The sequence below is a fragment of the Jaculus jaculus genome, chromosome 13, assembly GCF_020740685.1.
Source record: "Jaculus jaculus isolate mJacJac1 chromosome 13, mJacJac1.mat.Y.cur, whole genome shotgun sequence".
In the NCBI taxonomy this organism is placed as follows: Eukaryota; Metazoa; Chordata; class Mammalia; order Rodentia; family Dipodidae; genus Jaculus; species Jaculus jaculus.
In genome coordinates, this window is record NC_059114.1 from 64,003,580 (window position 1) to 64,022,664 (window position 19,085).

A 19,085-nucleotide genomic window follows, 5' to 3' on the forward strand; every position below is an offset into this window, starting at 1 on the left:
AGTGATGCTGGGCCAAAACACCCTAAAGCCCACCTCTAGTGACATACCTTCTCTAGCAAGGATCTACTTTCCAAAGGATCCACCAGCTTAAGGGGGGATAAAGGGGTTAAGTGTAAGGTGTAATCATAAGCACATGAGGACATTTTACATTCAAACCACCACATTAGATTAAAACAGGCCAGGAACATACTTAAAGCAATTAGGACTTCATTTTCCAATTAGTAACTATGTAGTTTTTCCACCATAACACCACGACAGCAGGGATTCATAGTGTCTTAGTTATAGAAGATAATTAAGTGTACCCAATTGAGTTTTTCAAAACTGCTCATAATAACAATTCCTGCCATACCACACATATTCATATACAAGATAACTTACCACTTTTCCATCACAGGGTGGAGTCTTCATCTTGCCCAATCAGGCCATGTTATAGAAATATGAGCATATTACCTTTTTAAATGGAGATTACATAATATAAGCAACAATATTTGATATTTATTTTCATTTTCACATTATTATAACAAAGATTCAATGTAACTGCAGTTAACTTGTGACATTTGTGTTTAAAACCTCCAACTATACACTTAGATCACTGACTTAATGTTTTATTCAAAGATGCCTTTCCACATAAACCTTTGTTTCTGACTGTTCCAGCTGTGCTCTTTCATAATTCTCTTCTTAAGAATTATTATACCCGTTTTCTTAGTGTTAAAGTGTCTAGTATAATTAGTCTCATGGGTTCATTCAAGTGCTCCTATCAAGCCATATGTATAATAATGTTTGCAGATCTCTGAATCAGTCAAATTCAAGAGGGTGATAGAGTATATTAAAAAGAAAACAATATCAGTTACAAGGGATTGTTTGGGAGGGTTGGAGTCTGGCAAGTGTTATGTGAATCTGGGAGAAGTTTATGTGGAAGGGGGTAGGTGATAACTCCTCTAGTTAATTCATTTATTAGCATCAGATTTTGTAAGTTATTTCACATTAAGAACTGTGCTCTGAATGAAAATGTATAGTTTCATAAATCTCTCTCTAATACAATTATATTTTGTAAAGTTCAATTTATTGGTATTCAAAAATCATGGCAAAATTTTTAAAAATTCTAAAAACAAAATTTAATTATGTATTTCTAGCAGAATATGATTCAGTCTAGCTCTTTCCTTTCCTTTTTATTTTATTTTTTGCATGTGGCTTTTTCTATTACTGTCAGTCTTATTCATTGAGACAGGGTCTTTTCCTGCATACAAAGCTCACACATTCAGCTAGCATAATTAGATAGAAAGTACTGGGGATTCTCTGTCCGCACATATGCAGTGATGGGGTTCTGGGTGAGCAATGCCATGCCACCATGTGGGTTCTGTCACTCAAACCAAGCGGGCCCTCATTCCTGCATGGTAAGTACTTCACTCACTGAACCATACCTCTGCCCTTATTTTTCATTTTTTGATAATTATTTTCTGGGGCTGGAGAGATGGTTTAGTGGTTAAGTGCTTGCCTGTGAAGCCTAAGGACCCCAGTTTGAGACTCGATTCCCCAGTACCCATGTAACCAGATGCACAAGGTGGTACATGCATCTGGAGTTCGTTTGCAATGGCTGGAGGTCCTGGTGTGCTCATTCTCTCTCTCTTTCTTTCTCTCTCTGTCCAAAAAATAAATAAAAAAAATATTTTTAAATAAGAAAATAATTTTCTGTATCTAGTGAGAAAGTAAAATATTGCCAAGGGAAATGCATCCAGAAACATGTTTGCTTCTTATTACTAATGCTTCAGTTTTCTTTTGAAGGTCAACTAGATTTACATGTATTATTTATTTTGGAAATATTCTACTCACTTTTGATACTCATATGCAGATATCTATACTTATATTGTATTTTTGTTTACTTACTGCCATATGATTCATACTTTTGTGTACTGTTTACCATTTAAACTTGATGGCAAGGTGGGCCCTATCAGTACATATTCACATGTTCACAGCAGTTGTGCAATATTCCACTGTGTGTCTTCACCATACTTAGCTGGTGTCCTTCTAATGTGCTCACTAGAGTATCTACTGACTACTGAACAACCCTGTTTAAAGTTGTTAAAACAATGTGCTTCAAAGGCCGTGCACTAATTACATAAAATATCACAAAGTAAGGAACCATGTCATAAAATCTATAAGTTTGAGCTTCACATTCTGTGTCATTGAGAATCCCGTGGCTCTGTGGTTCTTTGTCTTTTCTACCTTGTCTGGCTTTCAGTCTACCCATATATGCACACATGTTCTAGTAGTTAAAGCTTCCTTTGGAGCAGTTGAAAGTATGGTCAACATAACTGACACAATTTTAATTCTACCATATTTAAGATATTTTAAACCTATTTTCCCTCTCTCTCTCTCTCTCTCTCTCGTTGAGGTACATGGGTCATGCATTGTGGAGTTATCCCACAGTTATGGGTAAGATAAATGTCTCTGCATATCATGACCCAACATGTGGCTCTGACATTCTTTCCACCCCCTCTTCCACAAAATTTCCCTGAGCCATGTTGGGTTAATAAAGCTTTTTTTTTTTTTTTTAAACATTTATTTATTTGAAGGAGATAGAGGAAAGCAGAGAGAGAGAGAATGGGCACACCAGGGTCTCCAGCCACTGCAAACAATCTCTGGATGCATATGCCACCTTGTGCATCTGGCTTATGTGGGTCCTGGGGAATCAAACCATGGTCCTTTGGCTTTGCAAGCAAGTGCCTCAACTGCTAAGCCATCCCTCCAGCCCTAAATTTATGTTCTATCTGCTGAACTACAAACTATAAAATTTCTATAGCTCCTTTTTCTGACATTTTGTGAATTAATTTTTAAAAATATTTTTTAAAGTTTTTTAATACATTTTTATTTATTTATTTGAGAGTTACAGAGAGAGAGAGAGAGAGAGAGAATGCTCCAGTGCCTCCAGCCACTGCAAACGAACTCCATATGCATGTGCCCCCTTGTGCATCTGGCTACAGTGGGTCCTGGGGAATCAAGCCTCGAACTGGGGTCCTTAGGCTTCACAGGCAAGTGCTTAACCACCAAGCCATCTCTCCAGCCCATTGTGAATTAATTTTTTATCTGCTTATTTATCATTTCATAGATTTTGAGACTACTATTTGACAGATCTTGTGGGAAGCAGTTTTAAAAGTATGGGTGTTGTATCCCAGTACTTGGGAGGCAGAGGTAGGAGGATCACCATGAGTTCGAGGCCACCCTGAGACTAGAGTGAATTCTAGGTCAGCTTGAGCTAGAGTGAGACCCTACCTCAACTCCCCCCCCCAAAAAAAAAGTATGGATGGTGTAGAGATAAATAAAACATTTCCTAATTTTGGCTTGATGGAGAACACAGAGATAAATAACCATATGTAGATAATTATACTTAGTAAATAGGAATTTAAGTTTCTGCTCTCTTAAAAAAAAGAAATACCAAATATACAAGTTTCTTTATTGTCTATGTTCACCATAGGATTGTATTAACCATAAAAAGAAATTATGTTATTTTGCTGGAAAACAGAGTAACTGAAGATTCTCATGCTAACCGAAGTAAGTCAGACTCAAAAGGACAAATATCTCATGTTTTCTCTCATGTCTGGAACCTGAATTAAAAAGAAGATATAAAAGTAGAGTTAGGAGAGGAAGGGAACAAATGGTAATAGGAGGGGAAGAGAGAGTAGTGGGGGAGACGTGAATATGATCAAAGTACATTGTACACATTCACAATAATGTCAAATCAAATGTGAATTAATTTTTTATCTGCTGATTTATCATTTCATAGATTTTGAGACTACTATTTGACAGATCTTGTGGGAAGCAGTTTTAAAAGTATGGGTGTTGTATCCCAGTACTCGGGAGGCAGAGGTAGGAGATCACCATGAGCTCAAGGCCATGTAAGGGTCTGGAGAGAAGGTTCATTGGATAAGAATGGTGGCTCTGCAATCTTCTGGACCCAGGATTGGTCCCTAGTACCTACATAGAGAACCAGGCACTACCACTGTACATGTCTATGACCCCAGGGCTGAGGGAGAAAGAGACAGGAGAACTCCTGGGGTTTACTGGTCAACTAGGCAGCTCTGGGCGCAGGAAGAGACTCTATCTCCAGGAAATAAAGTGGAAGTATAAAGTCAGGGCACCCATGTCTGTGCACGTACACATGACTGTGCCATGCAGACCACACACACACACACACACACACACACACACACACACGCACGCACACACACTTTAAAGGAGTGAAGTACCAGAATATGTAAAAATTCTCTGTCTCATTTTCTTATTGCAATTGAGCTAATTTTTCCTGCGGATCATGTTCCCTGAAGAGAAACCCACAAAGTAATTTCAAAATAGTCCTTAGGATTTTGTATAGCAGGCAGCTTAATATTTTAACTGTTTATTTCAACCTTTACTCCTACACAGTAATCCATATCCTTAGTCAGCTGGGAAGCAGATGCTTGTTTTATCTGATTAATACTGGATCAATGTTGAACCAGGCACAAGTCAGTCATGGACAGTCATGAGGGAGACACTTCATCTGTCACAGAAGAAAATCAGATGAAAAAATAAGATCTGGAACTCACTTAAGCTCTAACTATATAAGAGTAGGGGCAAGAAACCAAGGTCATAAAGAGAAAAATACCCCCTTTATGAGAACAGTAAAGTGTAATACCTCCTTGGAGTCCTGTTCAGCTTCAAAATAAATATGTAAAATCAGTTCAGACCTATTTACATGCCTGTCTTCTACCCATCCTGTGCTGTGAACCTACACAAATTCTTTAGAAATATTTTAAAATTTAATTGTTTAGTTGGAAAATTAACATTTTTATTTCAAAATCAATGTAGCTCTATGTATAGGAAAAACTTGATGATGAAACTTTGAGCCCTGATGTCACTAGCCTAATTTGCTGAAAGGTTATTAATATTCCAACTCACCTAATTTTGTAGCGTCTCCTTAGTGGTTTTCCTAAGAAAAGGAAAACACCAAGAAGGCAACCCAAGTTTCAATGGTGTTTATATTTGTGTGAGTAAAATGATTAATTAAAGTAAAAATGAGATTATGTCAGTCCATATAAACAGTTAAAAGAACAAAATTAAAATTTACATTTTGTGTTTTTTAAATTTAAATTATAAATGTAAAAAATTATAAGTCTTAGTTTTGTTCTCCATAAAATGAAAATGAGTAATATGAATCTATATTTGATATAATTATTGTAATAGAATAAAAGAGTGACTTTAAAGCTTTAGCTTTATGCCTAGTTCCTCATTAGGGCTAAATTCTTACTGGATATTATTTGGTCAGCTTTAAAATCTACTCAACGTAAGTAACTGCAGGTTCTAAGACATAGAGATAGAAATTGGTATAATTATTAGGATTTGAATAAATTAAAGTATAGGTGCATTACTCTGTGATAAGGGTTGATGGAATTACATTTACTGCTCATTTCTTGTGTATTTATGCTCTGCTCTCTGTGCTCTAAAGAGCAGGTGGTGGTTCTAGGCATATATAAAAGTATTTACATTTTATTTTAATCTACATCATAATTTAATAAAATTCAGCAAAATTTGTTAGATGTACCTACATAGGTGGCTTTTAAAAATATTTTAAATGTGATTTCTTAAAAATCAAGTCTCATATTATAAATCCATTTTCAAGGTAATCCCAGTTCTTTCTTGTTTTAGCAAATGCTAGGATTGAGAGGCTTATTGGAGACTGACAGAGTCAGAGAGCTGGCTTGCTTCTGGATCCCTCAAGCTTAGTAACATAAATCTAAATGTGGAATGTCTTCTGAAAGTGATCTACACTGATTTACTGCAATTGATGTAAAATGTATATGTGTATGCAGTACAAGGTGCTGTTTTCAGAACCTGCATACATTTTGGAATAATAAAATCCAACTAATTAGCATATTTGTAACCTCAAATATCTGTCATTTATTTGGAATGGGAAATGCTCTCATTAAGCTGTTTTGAAATATGCATTTTTATTAATTTGACTTGTCTGAATTCTAAATGTGGCCTACCCAGTGCTATTCTTTTTCTAAATTCCTTACCCCAGTCTCCTTTCTTTCTTGTTTTCTACTTTTCTCTCTCCTGCTGGGGAAAGAGCAGTAGGAAACTTCCCTCCAGAGACCCTCAACCTCAAACAGCCATATGGGTTTAATGTATAATGCATGAGAAGCAGTGTGAGCTGCACGTGATTCAAAAGGGAAGCACAGAGGCTGGGCTCAGGAGGCATTCTTCAGTAATAATTAAAAAATCAAACAGCATCTCACTTCTGTTCTAGTCATTTCACTGCAATCTAATAACCCTGGCTTTAGTAGTGACAGAGAGTAGTATGTTGCTATAACACAGCCTTCCCTCCCCAGTTATTGTGCAAACACACTTCTTCATCAGTAATGGGTTCATTGTCTTCAAAATTTCCTACTCAGATTTGATGGAAAACTGTAGATTGCCTCTCTAATTTGAGCTGCATCTCTAAGGCTTCAAGAAGAGACAAAATAATGTGAAGTGTAGTTTGGATATTAATGCTGCAGTGTCTTACACTAAGGAACTCCTTGGGGAAAGACTTGGACATGATCTTTTACTCAGTGATAACAGCTATTGAGAGACACCCTTCTTTCCTTTGGCTCCAAGAATGATATGTTAAATTAAGTTTGCCAACTTTTTATTTCATCACTATATACAATTTTTATATGTAATCAGGGAGTTTTTTAAAAAGAGTTTTTTTTTTTTTTGTTTTGTTTTTAAGTGAATGTAGATATTAGGTCAGGTCACAAAATGGAGTCACCGAGGACAGCAAGAGGGCAACAGAGACATAGGAAGTGGGTCATCCACATTCCAAAAGGAATCACCCAACCATTATTCCTTCCTTGCCTAACAATGCCCCAGGTCTAGGTTTCCTGCCTCCTTATCTTCCAGGTCACCTGGTCACTTCTGCTCTCATAGACTAGCTATGTGAAATGGCTAATGTAAAGAGCAAAGGAGTTCCTTCCCTTCCTTACCTTCCCCCTATTGAAGAGCCCGCTATCTGGAATCTCAAGTTGACTGTGCTCCTCTCTTGAGAGTCAGTCTTGGCACCTTGTGCTTTTCCAAAATAAAAGCGTTCATCTTTGCCTCAGAGTGGTCTCCATGATCTTGGTTACTCCCGAAACTTACAGCAGGTATATCACTTTGGCACCGGCCATATGAAATGCGCTCTTGATGTTACATACAATGACACTAAACTGTTTTCAAATGAGTCAGTATCCCTGACTCCATTATTAATGTCTTCAAGGACAGGTCTGCAATTCTTTGGACAACCTTTCTGGGTATGCATTCTATATTTGAAGAAGTTGGCTCAGAATTTTGCTACTGTGAGCAAAGATAACCCTGATTTTCAAAACTCTGAGGCTAATCCAACTCTTCTACTTGAGAGTTATATTCAATGTATATTAGGTATTTGATTTGTTATATATGCATAATTATTTTAAATTCAAGGCCAAGAGCAAATGACATACTTGTTTTATGATGCACTATAAGTTATTATTATAGAATCTACTATATTATTATAATATGCTGTTTTATAATATTATGTCTAAAGGAGGGAAGATGAAATATTAAAAAATTCATTTCTTTAAATTGGCAGGAAATTTAGATGCCACAGTTCTGGAGTTATTAAATTAAACCTTATGTTAGGCATAGGTGGTACAAGCTTTACCTTCATATTTTTGTGGAAGGGACAACTGAAGGTCAGGTTATCAACCACACACAATATCACAAAGCTCTTCTTTCTTTTAGCAGTTATCTCTAATGAATAGCATAAAATGTTATGTGTTTTTATTAATAAATTTTTTTTAAGAAAGTTGTATTTTATACTTTTGGCTTAGTTATTGAAAGGCAAATATTTAAATGATCTTATTATCACAAAATATAATAAAAGGCTTTCTTTTGCATTTGATTTTTGTTAGTGAGATGATATTTTGATATTGTAGCACAAATCAATGGGAAAGAATATGTTGTTCATTTATTGTATTAGAAAATCTAGCTTTCTATGATCAGTTCCCCACAGTGAACTCATTTAAATACAAACATGTGAAAAATAGCTGTCATAAGTAATAGAAGTGGGAGGGGGCTGGGTTGATGGCTTAGTGGCTAATTAGCATTTACCTGCAAAAATCAACTGACTAAGGTTCAATTACCAAGCATACTTGTAAAGCCAGACACAAAAAGTGGTGCATGCACCTGGCATTTGCAGAGGCAAGAAACCCTAGCATGAATGTATGTACATGTATATATTCTCTCTCTTTCTGTTTCTGTCTTACACATGCACATACACATAATTAAAAACAAATAATAATTAAAAAAAAACTAATAGAAGGTCGGGCTATTGTGTTGCACACCTACAATCCCAACACTCACAAAGCTGAGGCAGAAGGATTGAGAGTTCAAGATCAGCCTGAATTATTTAGTGAGACACTGTCTCAAAAAACAAACTAAAATCACAGCGAAACAAAAAGGCATAAGAGAAAATTCTAGGGACAACAAACAAACAAACAAGGATTTAAGTCAAGAAGATTATTTTTTTCAAAAAAAAACCAATAAAACTGTAACACAAGTAAATACCTGATATTTTTATCACAGTTAAGCATCTGTTTAATGAAGGATGTCACAGAAAAAATGAAAAGGTATTCGGATGACGAAAGAGGCAACACATACAAGGAGAGAGAATGGATATGGAGAGGGTAATGGCTCAGTGAATCAAACAGTAGCCTCATAAATCTGAGTACTCAGTTCAGATCTCCAGACCCCATAGCAAAGCCATAAAAGGCTTCTGTAATCCCAGCACAGTGATGGTGAGATGGGAGGTGGAGACAGGAGTAGCAAGTGAATGATGAGAGTTAGATAAAGAGAGACCTTGTTTAAAAATGATGTGGAAGTTGAGAACCAATTACAAAAAGGTGTCCATTGACCTCCGCACACATGACACATGCACACCCACACTCACACATGTACACACACAAACATACACACACAAAATGACATGAGATTTGAAAGCCAACTTATAAAAAGGAATTCAAAAAGTTAACAAGGAGGTACTCAAATTTATTTTTCCTGCTGAAAATACAGATGAAAAGAATGGCAAGTTATTACTTTATACAGTAGTCTTGAAAATAAGTGGAAGAATAAATAATGGCAGCTCTTGACATAGCTGTAGAGACACAGGAGCTCAGATACATTGCTGCTGGGAGATAAAGCCAAGGCAGCCATTCAGAAGAGATGATATGAGCTGACTTATTTAAAATAATTTTTTTCCTACCTCATGTCTAAACAATTATTTTCTTTAATAAATATATTAAGGAAGCCTCCCAGAGATCCAGTAGGGAGCAAATACAGGGTTGCTCCTTCCTACATTATATGTGGTGCTATGAGTTGAACGAAAGGACATCAGAACAGACTATTATCTGAGTATATCAGTGGTTAGAATACTCCTGTTCATTCAGTAAGTATACTTGTATATTTAAAGCATGTGCTTAGTTGAAATAAAATAAGACTACAAATAATGCACCAAAACATAAACCCATGTACTTAAAATGAATATTTAAAATATTTTTATTCATATTGATTTATTTGACAGAGAAAAAGAGAGGGGAGAGAGAGAAAACAGAGAGAGAGAGTCAGAGATAGAATGGGCACACCAGGACTCCAGCCACTGCAAACGAACTCCAGATGCGTGCACCCCCTTGTGCATCTGGCTAACGTGGGACCTGGGGAACCGAGCCTCGAACCGGGGTCCTTAGGCTTCACAGGCAAGCGCTTAACCACAAAGCCATATCTCCATCCCAGATATTGCATTTTTAATACCCTGTTTTCATCATTATTATTATTTTGAACCATTATGAGTGATTTGCGTCCCAGAGCAGCAGGAGCACCGTGTGAGCACAGGCGGGGCTCCTGGACTGTCCTCTGGAGCCATGACTGCCAGGCTCAGGAGGCTTCCGGGCTGCTTCCCTGCTCTCCAGTTGCAATTCCTCATGAGTTTTAAGAAAGGGGCCCACTATTTCTCTGTGATTTAGACTCTCAAATTATTTTGCTATTCTGGCATTAGAAGAGCCAGAACTCAATCTGTCTAATGATTCTTTGCTGAACAACTCTTATGTACTAGGCTCTGTCAACTAAAAATAAATAAGGAAGACACCATGCCAACACTTCATTTATAGTGCAATTTAATGTATGTTTGAAATTTCAAGAAACTTCTCCAGAGGTGCACATTTTTATTTGCCTGAGATATGTAGGAATTTCAAATAAACACAGAGCAAGAAATATTTGTACCATAGTGTTGCATTGAATCAGCTAGATATTAGAATTACTTCATTAAAAACACAATGACAGAGTTCTGTCAATGCACTTAACTACCTGCATGAGATGAAAGGTAAAAATCCTGCTGCTGAAGACACCACATGCTGCTCACACAGAACATTCAGTGATCTAGCTGAATCTGGAAGATAGCCATTCCCCAGATGGTTAGCCCTATAGTGCTGAAATGTGCTACAGGAGCTGCTGGGGGAAAATACACAACAATGTTGTGAACAAGCAGGGGACACTGCTGTATACTAACAAACAAACAAAACAGCTTGACAAGAGGCACACACCTGTGCAATAGTAGCACACAGCCTAGATGGGTAACTAATGGGTATTTGATTGGCTATGAGATCTGCTCAGTGGAAAGGAGCACATGACTGTGACTAAGAACAAAGTCAAAATCCTATGGAAACCAAGATAACACACCCCAGTGATAAGCTCCCACTAGCCTTCATCCAAACATAAGGTTACACCCATCAAAAATCTAAGTTAGCAATGCTTTTTCCCTTTAACCTATTCTTATCTCACTCTCTATTGAAGAATCTGTTTTTCTTTTTTGGAAGTCAGTGAAGATTGAGGACAACCACAGTCTATCAACAAGACAAGAGTAGATAGCTGAGTCCCTGTCAGGAGATGAACCACACGTTGTACAATAAGGGCCCAGATGACACCACAGAACTGGTGAGGTGAGCAAGTATACAGCTTCCATGGCAACCCTGACATCCTGTGCCAGTGTGATGGAGACAGACACCGAGGATACTCAAAACTCATCAAAGCAGAAACTCAAAAGCTTCAGAGAACTCAACACTAAAGTAGACTGAAAGTACACCACCATGGCTCAGGGAATTTTGTGGAAGAGGGGGTAGAAAAAATATAAGAGCCGCAGAGTGGGAGGGAATATACAGAGGCATAGCCCTGCTCACAATGACAGACTGCTGCTCTCATAACCCACAACTCCATGGTGAATACCAGCAACCCCACTAATGAGGGTCCTTAGTGGAATGGGGGCAGGGAGGAGGGGAAGGATGGTACCAACATACAATGTTTCCATATAAAGTTTATACTTAGTAATAATAATTTACAAGCATACAAAAAGGGCTGGGTAGATGGCTTAACAGTTTAAGTGCTTGTCTGGGAAGCCTAAGGACCCAGGTTAGATTCCCTGGTACCCATGGTGGGACATTCGTCAAGAATTCATTTGCAGTGGCTAGAGGCCCTGGAGTGCCCATTCTCATCCTCTCTCTCTCTCTCTCTCTCTCCCTTCCCTCCTCCCTCTTTCTCTCTCTCTCTCATAAATAAAAATAAAAAAACATGTGCTATAAAAAAACCACACACACACAATGAAAGTTGGATACGGTGGCCCATGCAGATAATCCCAGAACACCGAGGAGAGGCAGGAGTATCATGAGTTCTGGGTCAAATTGCTCAACATAACAAATTCAAGTGCATCCTGAGCTCTCTGATGAGGTCCAAGAGCTGGGTTCTGTATTTAGAAGGTACTTGCGTTTGAGTGCATTTCTCACCCTGTCTTTCATTTCTGAGCCAGAATATCTGTATGGAGTCCGAGCTGGTCTCATATTTGCTGTCCTTCACCAACTTGGATTAGAGGGGTGCTGCAGCATGATTGCCCTTTGTTGTTGGTGTTTTGTTCTTATGAAGTGATTGTCTGGATAGAAGAAGGAAAACTGGGTCCAATATCACAACTTTGTTGATTCATGTCCTTAATGATTCTATTTTTGTTTCATTTTTAGCTCTACATTTTCAATTTTTTTCTTCAAATATTTATGCATTTATTTGCTAGGGTTTTTATTGTTCACAAATTCTGATTTGTAAACATTTTATCATTGCATACTAATAACTTTGTTTTAGCAGCAAATGCTTAACAAGAGGTTTTACTCTTAATCCCAGCATTTAATCTTCATTTGCATTTTGCTAAACACAGTAATCAACAGCTAGAGATTGTTCAGGAGTGTTCAGGAGTGTTCAGGAGTGTTCAGGACTGTTACCAATTTTCTCGAGTTTTATTCCAGATTAAATTTAAAATTAATTTGGAAATTTCAAGATGAGCCATATTGCATTTAGAGTCAACCCAGTTAGAATATAAGCAACTTGTAGTTTTGAATGTTTCATTTTAAATAAAAAAAATTATTAATATAGCATAAAGTGAAAAGCTATTTTTCAATGCAATGAGTGAAAAAATTAGAAAATCTTTAAAAATATTTTTAAATTATTTATTTGAGAGAAGGAGGCAAAGGGAGACAAGGTATGGGGAGGGGAGAGTGACACACAGAGAGAGATGGATAATGGTCAGGCCAAGGCCTCCATACAGTGCAAATGAACTCCAGATGAGTTTTCCACCTTGTACATCTGGTTTAGTGGGTACTGGGAAATTGAACTGGGTCTTCAGGCTTTTCAGGTAAATGCCTTAACTACTCAGCCATCTCTTCAGCCCAGAATGATAACTTTCATTGGGTTACTGTGATATAAAATAGGTGATGTATTTTTCCTCACTCTACTCTTTGTTGTTTTTCTAGTTTATATCTTGATGCTAGGTAATTTTCCTTTTTAGATGTTTTAATTATTAACTTTTTGAGGTATAACTTACAAACCATTTTGTTATCATCTATCAAAGATTAAAAGAATGATACATGATGAACTCTTCCCAGGTTACATGATTATGTGCTAATGGAAAATATTTATAGGAGTACAGCATCTGTACTTTGCAACAGTTAATGTTATTTTGTCTGATAATCATATATATCAAGCATACAAAGTAGCAGAAAAACATAACCTAAAATGTGAGAAAAAAATCAAACCACACTGTGATTTACACAGATATTAGAATTAGCAAAAATAATCTATGAAGTTATTTTTTTGACTGTATTGAATAAATTCAAAACCTTAGCTACAAATATATTATACAAAAATGTTGAAACCAAATTCTACAAATGTGAATTACAATGTCTAGATATTTGTCATATTTACTCAAAAAGTAAATCAAAAGCCTGAGGAGATACCTCAGTCAAGAAAGTTCTTGCCTTGCATACATGAGGAAATGAATTCTGCACTTAGTACTTATGGTGATTTGATTCAGGTGTCCCCCATAAACTTATACATTCTGAATGTTAGGCTCCCCAGCTGATGGCAATTAGAAATTAAACCTTCCTGGAGGCGGTGTATTGCTGGGGGCAGGCTAATGGGTGTTATAGCCAGTTTCCTATTGCCAGTGTTTGGCACACTCCCTTGTTGCTATTGTCCACCTTATGTTGGCCAGGGGTTGATGTCCACACTCTGCTCATGCCATCATTTCCCCCTGCCATCATGGAGCTTCCCCTCAAGCCTGTAAGTCAAAGTAAACCTCTTTTCCCAAGAAGCTGCTCTTGGTTGGGTGATTTCTACCAGCAATGTGAATCGGACTGCAATAGTACTCATGTAAATTCTGGGCATGGAAGCACATCCATATAATCCCAGTGATAAAAAAAGAAGATAGGTAGATTCCAGCCAGTTTAGCCTAATTGGCGAGCTATAGGTTAATGGGAAATGTCTCAAGAAAGGTGAATGGTGCACCTGAGGCTGACACCCAAAGTTGTCCTCTGACCTCCACATGCATGTGTACTCACACACATGCCCACATATATATCAACATGAGTACAAACATGCCACAAACACTTACACACACATGCAAAAAACCCCCACCAACCAACCCACTAACCATACATACATACATATATAGGAATTAACATTACCAATAACTGGAAAGATTAGCACCCTGAATACTCTTTGGATGTTTTATATATGGAGATATATACAAAATTACTTCATAGCATTGATGAAAGTATTGTATTTTTTAATATATTTTATGTATTTATTTAGAAAGAGGCCAAGAGAGAGAGATAGAGAGAATGGGTATGCCAGGGCATTCAGCCACTGCAAATGAACTCCAGATGCATGTGCCACCTTGTGCATCTGGCTTACATAGGTCCTAGGGAATTGAACTGGGGTCCTTTGGCTTTGCAGGCAGGTTTAAGCCATCTCTCCAGCTATGATGAAAGTATTTAAAAAAACACATGGAAGGATATTTTCTTTTTATGGATTAATATTGTTAAAATATCCATATTAAACAAAGTGATGCATATATTCAAGGTATTCCCTATCAAAATCTAGTGACGTTTTCACAGAAGTAGGAGGAAATACTTCTTCCACTTGGGTAGAATAGTCCATGCTGGATGTTCAGTGGTTTGAAATTACTGTTTTATATAATTTTCTTTTTCAGTTTTTTGAGCTTCAGGAGATAATGTATATCCAGTCCATATCTTTGTCATACAAGGAAGTAAAATTCTAAATATTTTGTTGTAGAAATGTCTGTATCTTTGTGTTAGGTAAGTTTAATATTTCTTCAAACCTGAAATAATGATATTAACTTCTCTATACATGGCACATCTTCAGCAGAATTTTGGTTGTGAAGAGTAAGAAGCAAGAACCAGGCTTTTCTCTTCAGATAAACCTGAAAGTTACTTCCAGAAGTTCTGTTTTTGCAGACTCCCTTGAGCAACCCCCTGTAATTTCATCTATGTTTAGATAAATAAACTAGAGTACTTTCCATATCTCAGCCTCCTGATATAACTAATGCCTTTCCTTAACAACTGTTGGATAGTACATGTAAACCACATGTCTCTAATGTTAGGATTCCCAAGGACTTGACTGTGTAGCCTAGGTAGGGATTGACACCTGTGAAGTTAGTTCTGCAGTCAGAAGGTCATGAATGTTTCATGAGATAGATCCAGTTTTGAAAGGCAAAATTATGTGGCAGTGATAGAAAACAATAGTGCAAATATGGAGACCCAACCATGACTGGGTCCTATTCTTTAGTATATCCTTTCCATAATTTATAAGCAGGAACAAGAATTGGACTGTCAATCTCTTAAAGAAAGAGTGCATATTTTCTGTTGTTCTTTTAAAAGATGAAGATGTAAAGACTCCATTGAAACAATACTATTTATGGTAATATATTCTGTGTACTTTTGTAGATCCATTGAAGAAAAGAACTTAAGTGTAACCTGTGATAATATGGTATATTGGAATAATTATCTTCAAATTTGTGTTCATTGTACTTTTTCAGGTTGCAATGATGCAAGAGTACTTTTCTTCAAAATGTATGAGGAAGTAAAGAAACAATGAAAGGCCTTTACAAGATGACTTCTAGTAAAAGAGTGGTTTTTACTCTATAGGAAAGGCAAGTCATCCTCTGCTCTCTGCTTCCCCACTTTCTTGTAATTTAAGCACCATTGACATCATGCTGTGCTGGACATGCTTATGCCTCTAAATATTCTTTCTTGGCTTTCTAATGCATAACTCCTACTGACACAGGCACAAAGTGTGGTTCAATCAGTCGAAATCATAAGCTAGAGTTTGAATTCCCAAACTGGAGATTATGATCAGTGAAAGTGAAGTGTGATCAATTTTTCGGCTGCAGGCTGGAGCGTGGCATGCATTCAATTTTCCTTAAATATGAATATACAGCTATCTACCTTCATTGCCGATTTAGTAAGGGAAGAAAAACTAATAAAACTTGAGGTCCATGGATATTTGGGACTTAATATTTTATAAAGCAGCTTGAGATCAATATGACCATGTTTGTTAGTCTAGGCTTGAATCCTGACTTTGCATTTTTATCAGCTATATGATCTTGGTCAAATTATTTTTCCCTCATTATAAAATATGATTGATACTGTCTATTTCAGAGAGCTGTAAGCATTAAATAATAAGGACACCTAAAGTATTCTTGGGTCATATTTAGCATCTAAAAAATATTAGCTAATTTTTTAAAATTAATTTTGTACGCAATGTATACAGTCAAATTGGTACCATCGTTTTCCTCCTCCCTGTGCTCCCCCCTGCACAGGAACCCTCCTTGTTGGGTAATATGGGTCGTGCATAGTAACTATTGTTGGTGCTTTTGTTGTTACTGTCACCATATAAGTTTTGGAAATGTATTTAAATTTTCTTACAACTAGCCATATAATTGATGATATTTCACAAAATACAAAGCCTTAAACAAAATAAATGCTCATATCTAAGGTGTATTGATAATATTTCACACACATTTTATCATTTATATCTATACTGATACCTACTATCTAATGACCTAAATTTTTTTCTTCACATAGTGACTTTGAAAGTCCTTGAAATGTCAAACTACTTCATTAACATATTCCTAGCATGCCTAATATAGTCTTCAATATACAGTAGGTAATAAATTCATAATTGTTGAATAGGTGATATTGTTGAGGAGAAAAAAAATAAAGGTTTTTCAATCCTTTCTGCTGCTGTGCATACTATATGATGGTTTCCAGAGACAAAGGTAGAAATAAGTTCTTGTTTCTGAGCCTTTTGTCTATTAATTCTCTGTCATCTATTAAGTTATTGAATAACTTGTAGCTCTAATTTTCTCATCTTTACAGTACACAGCTAATATTTGTAGAGTCATATCAAGAATTAAATTTTAGCCCTGAGGAGATGGCTCCGTGGCTAAAGGTGTTTGTTTGCAAAACCTGAGGTTTGAGTTCAATTCCTCAGTACCCACATAAAGTCAGATTCACAAAGTGGCACATGCATAATGAGTTTGTTTACATAAGTAAATAAATAAAATATTTTTAAAAGAATAAAATTTTGATTAAATGCATATCAGTGAACCATACATTGGGTATAATTATTATTATCTTGTTACCAATTATTGTCCTTTCTTTCCAGTTCTAGTTTTTGAGAAGAAGTAGAAAAATTCCACCTATGCCTAAATTTTCCTTGAATTTTCAGGGGCAAGAGATTTCACAGACAGAATAATTTCTTTATGCCCACTTGACCTATGTCTTGTTACTCCCTGGGCCCTTCAAAGGTGATTCAAAGCAGAGAACAGCAGATTCTTAATCATGTGTTCCCTATCATACTGAATTTTGTCTTTGTCTTCAAAAGCAACACAGCCCTCAAGGGACAGGGCTAATTATTCAACCATTATTATTTTTTTTTTCACAGAAATCCTGTTCTGTCTACCAAATTGTCTGTCCAGCCTTGGGACAGACAACCTTATTTCATTTTAGTCTGTATGCTGCATGTAGAATGAAAGATATATTCTGAGTGACATCTGGGCTCATTACAGAGAGAAAAATGAACTGTGTCTAGTCGGTTATAGATGCTACACAGAAGAGCAGACTTATCCTCTGCCAATGCTTGTCTGTGGTTCTCTAATGTTGTTTTTAATACACATTTTTCTCAGTTGTAATTCATTTGAATCTTTCCAACTCTAAAAGAACCTACTCTCGTGGCAAACATTTTTTTTTAATGCTGGTATGTAAGAAAAAAACACCTCAGCAATGATAAACTTCTGTATTGAAACTTGCAAAAAAAAAAAAAAAACAAGAGAATTTTATCCTAATATATTGTAAATCACCCCTTTGTTTTCAGAATAGTCCCTTTTCATAATCATTTTGAAGCAGATTCAGTTAATTGTTGCTCTCTTGACATTACCTGATAAATTTTTTTGTCCATGTATTTAGAAAATATTGTCAGCTTGCCTGCAGAGTGGTCTGGAAGTTTGTAAGGCAGACAGAATAACTGGCCAAGAATGGTCACTTAAGCAATGGACATAATGAATTTCTAACAGCAGTAGTTTTGACAAAGAAAAAAATGCTATTCCTCATTGAGTATCTTAAGAGACTGCTTGCAACTCTGAGACTGATGTGCCCATTGAATTTATGACCATCAGGCAGCTCATGCTGAAGGGCAAATAATCTTCCTTGGAGTTCAGAGGAAATGATTTTCTGGGTCTTCTTTTTATTTAGGAAGTAATTCACTTTAGAACCTTCCATCAAATCTTGTATTAATTAGGGTAGAAGGGGAGAATCCAACCTTGGATATAAGCTATTTAATATGGTAGCCTGGTTAATCTTTGTAAATTGAATTAATAATTTATCCGTCATTATGTGAATAAAGCAATATATTGTGGGCTATGTTTTTGTGTACCAGAGCCAGCATGAAACATAACTTTGCACTACTCAGGTTTAAATGAATGATCTTTTCTTAAAAAGTTGACAAGTTCTAATCATTTTTGTAGGTTTAACTTTAAGTCTTTTAATATCTCTGTGAGCTTGAACATGGAAATTGTACCTTAAAGTTGTAATATGCTCTCTGAAGAAAGGGTTAATCAATTTGACAACAATTTTTTCCAACTTGCAAGTTAGTGAAATATCCGTAAGAAATTGTACAGTTCTCAGTATATTCATGTATGAATTTTTTCATGTGGCTTTTTGGAAATGATATTTCTATTTTCCATAGCAACTCCTTTAAGGATTTGGGTGTACTTCCAAATAAACAGAAGCTTTTTTTTTTTAAATGACCTGACCTTTCAACAGGGAATTTAAATGGGTCATTTAGTGATGAGTGGAGAATATTTAACTTGTCACCTCTGGCTGGGTTCATCCTAAACTATCTGATCAGCTTGCTTGCCTCTCCATCTTTCTGAAGTCCTCATCTGTTGTTGTTTTGTGACACAGGGAACTGGGAATACTCCAGCCCATCTTGCAATGGCAAGTCATGACATATCCTTGGTGCTATTTTCTGAATTATCTGTTATTTTTAAAGTGAAAATTTGATCTTTAAATCCTGGCTTCTTACACAGCATTATCAATTTTTAATGTGCTCTTAAGATAATCTTAGAAATTCCAGAGTATGGTGGAATTTGAAATCAGACATGT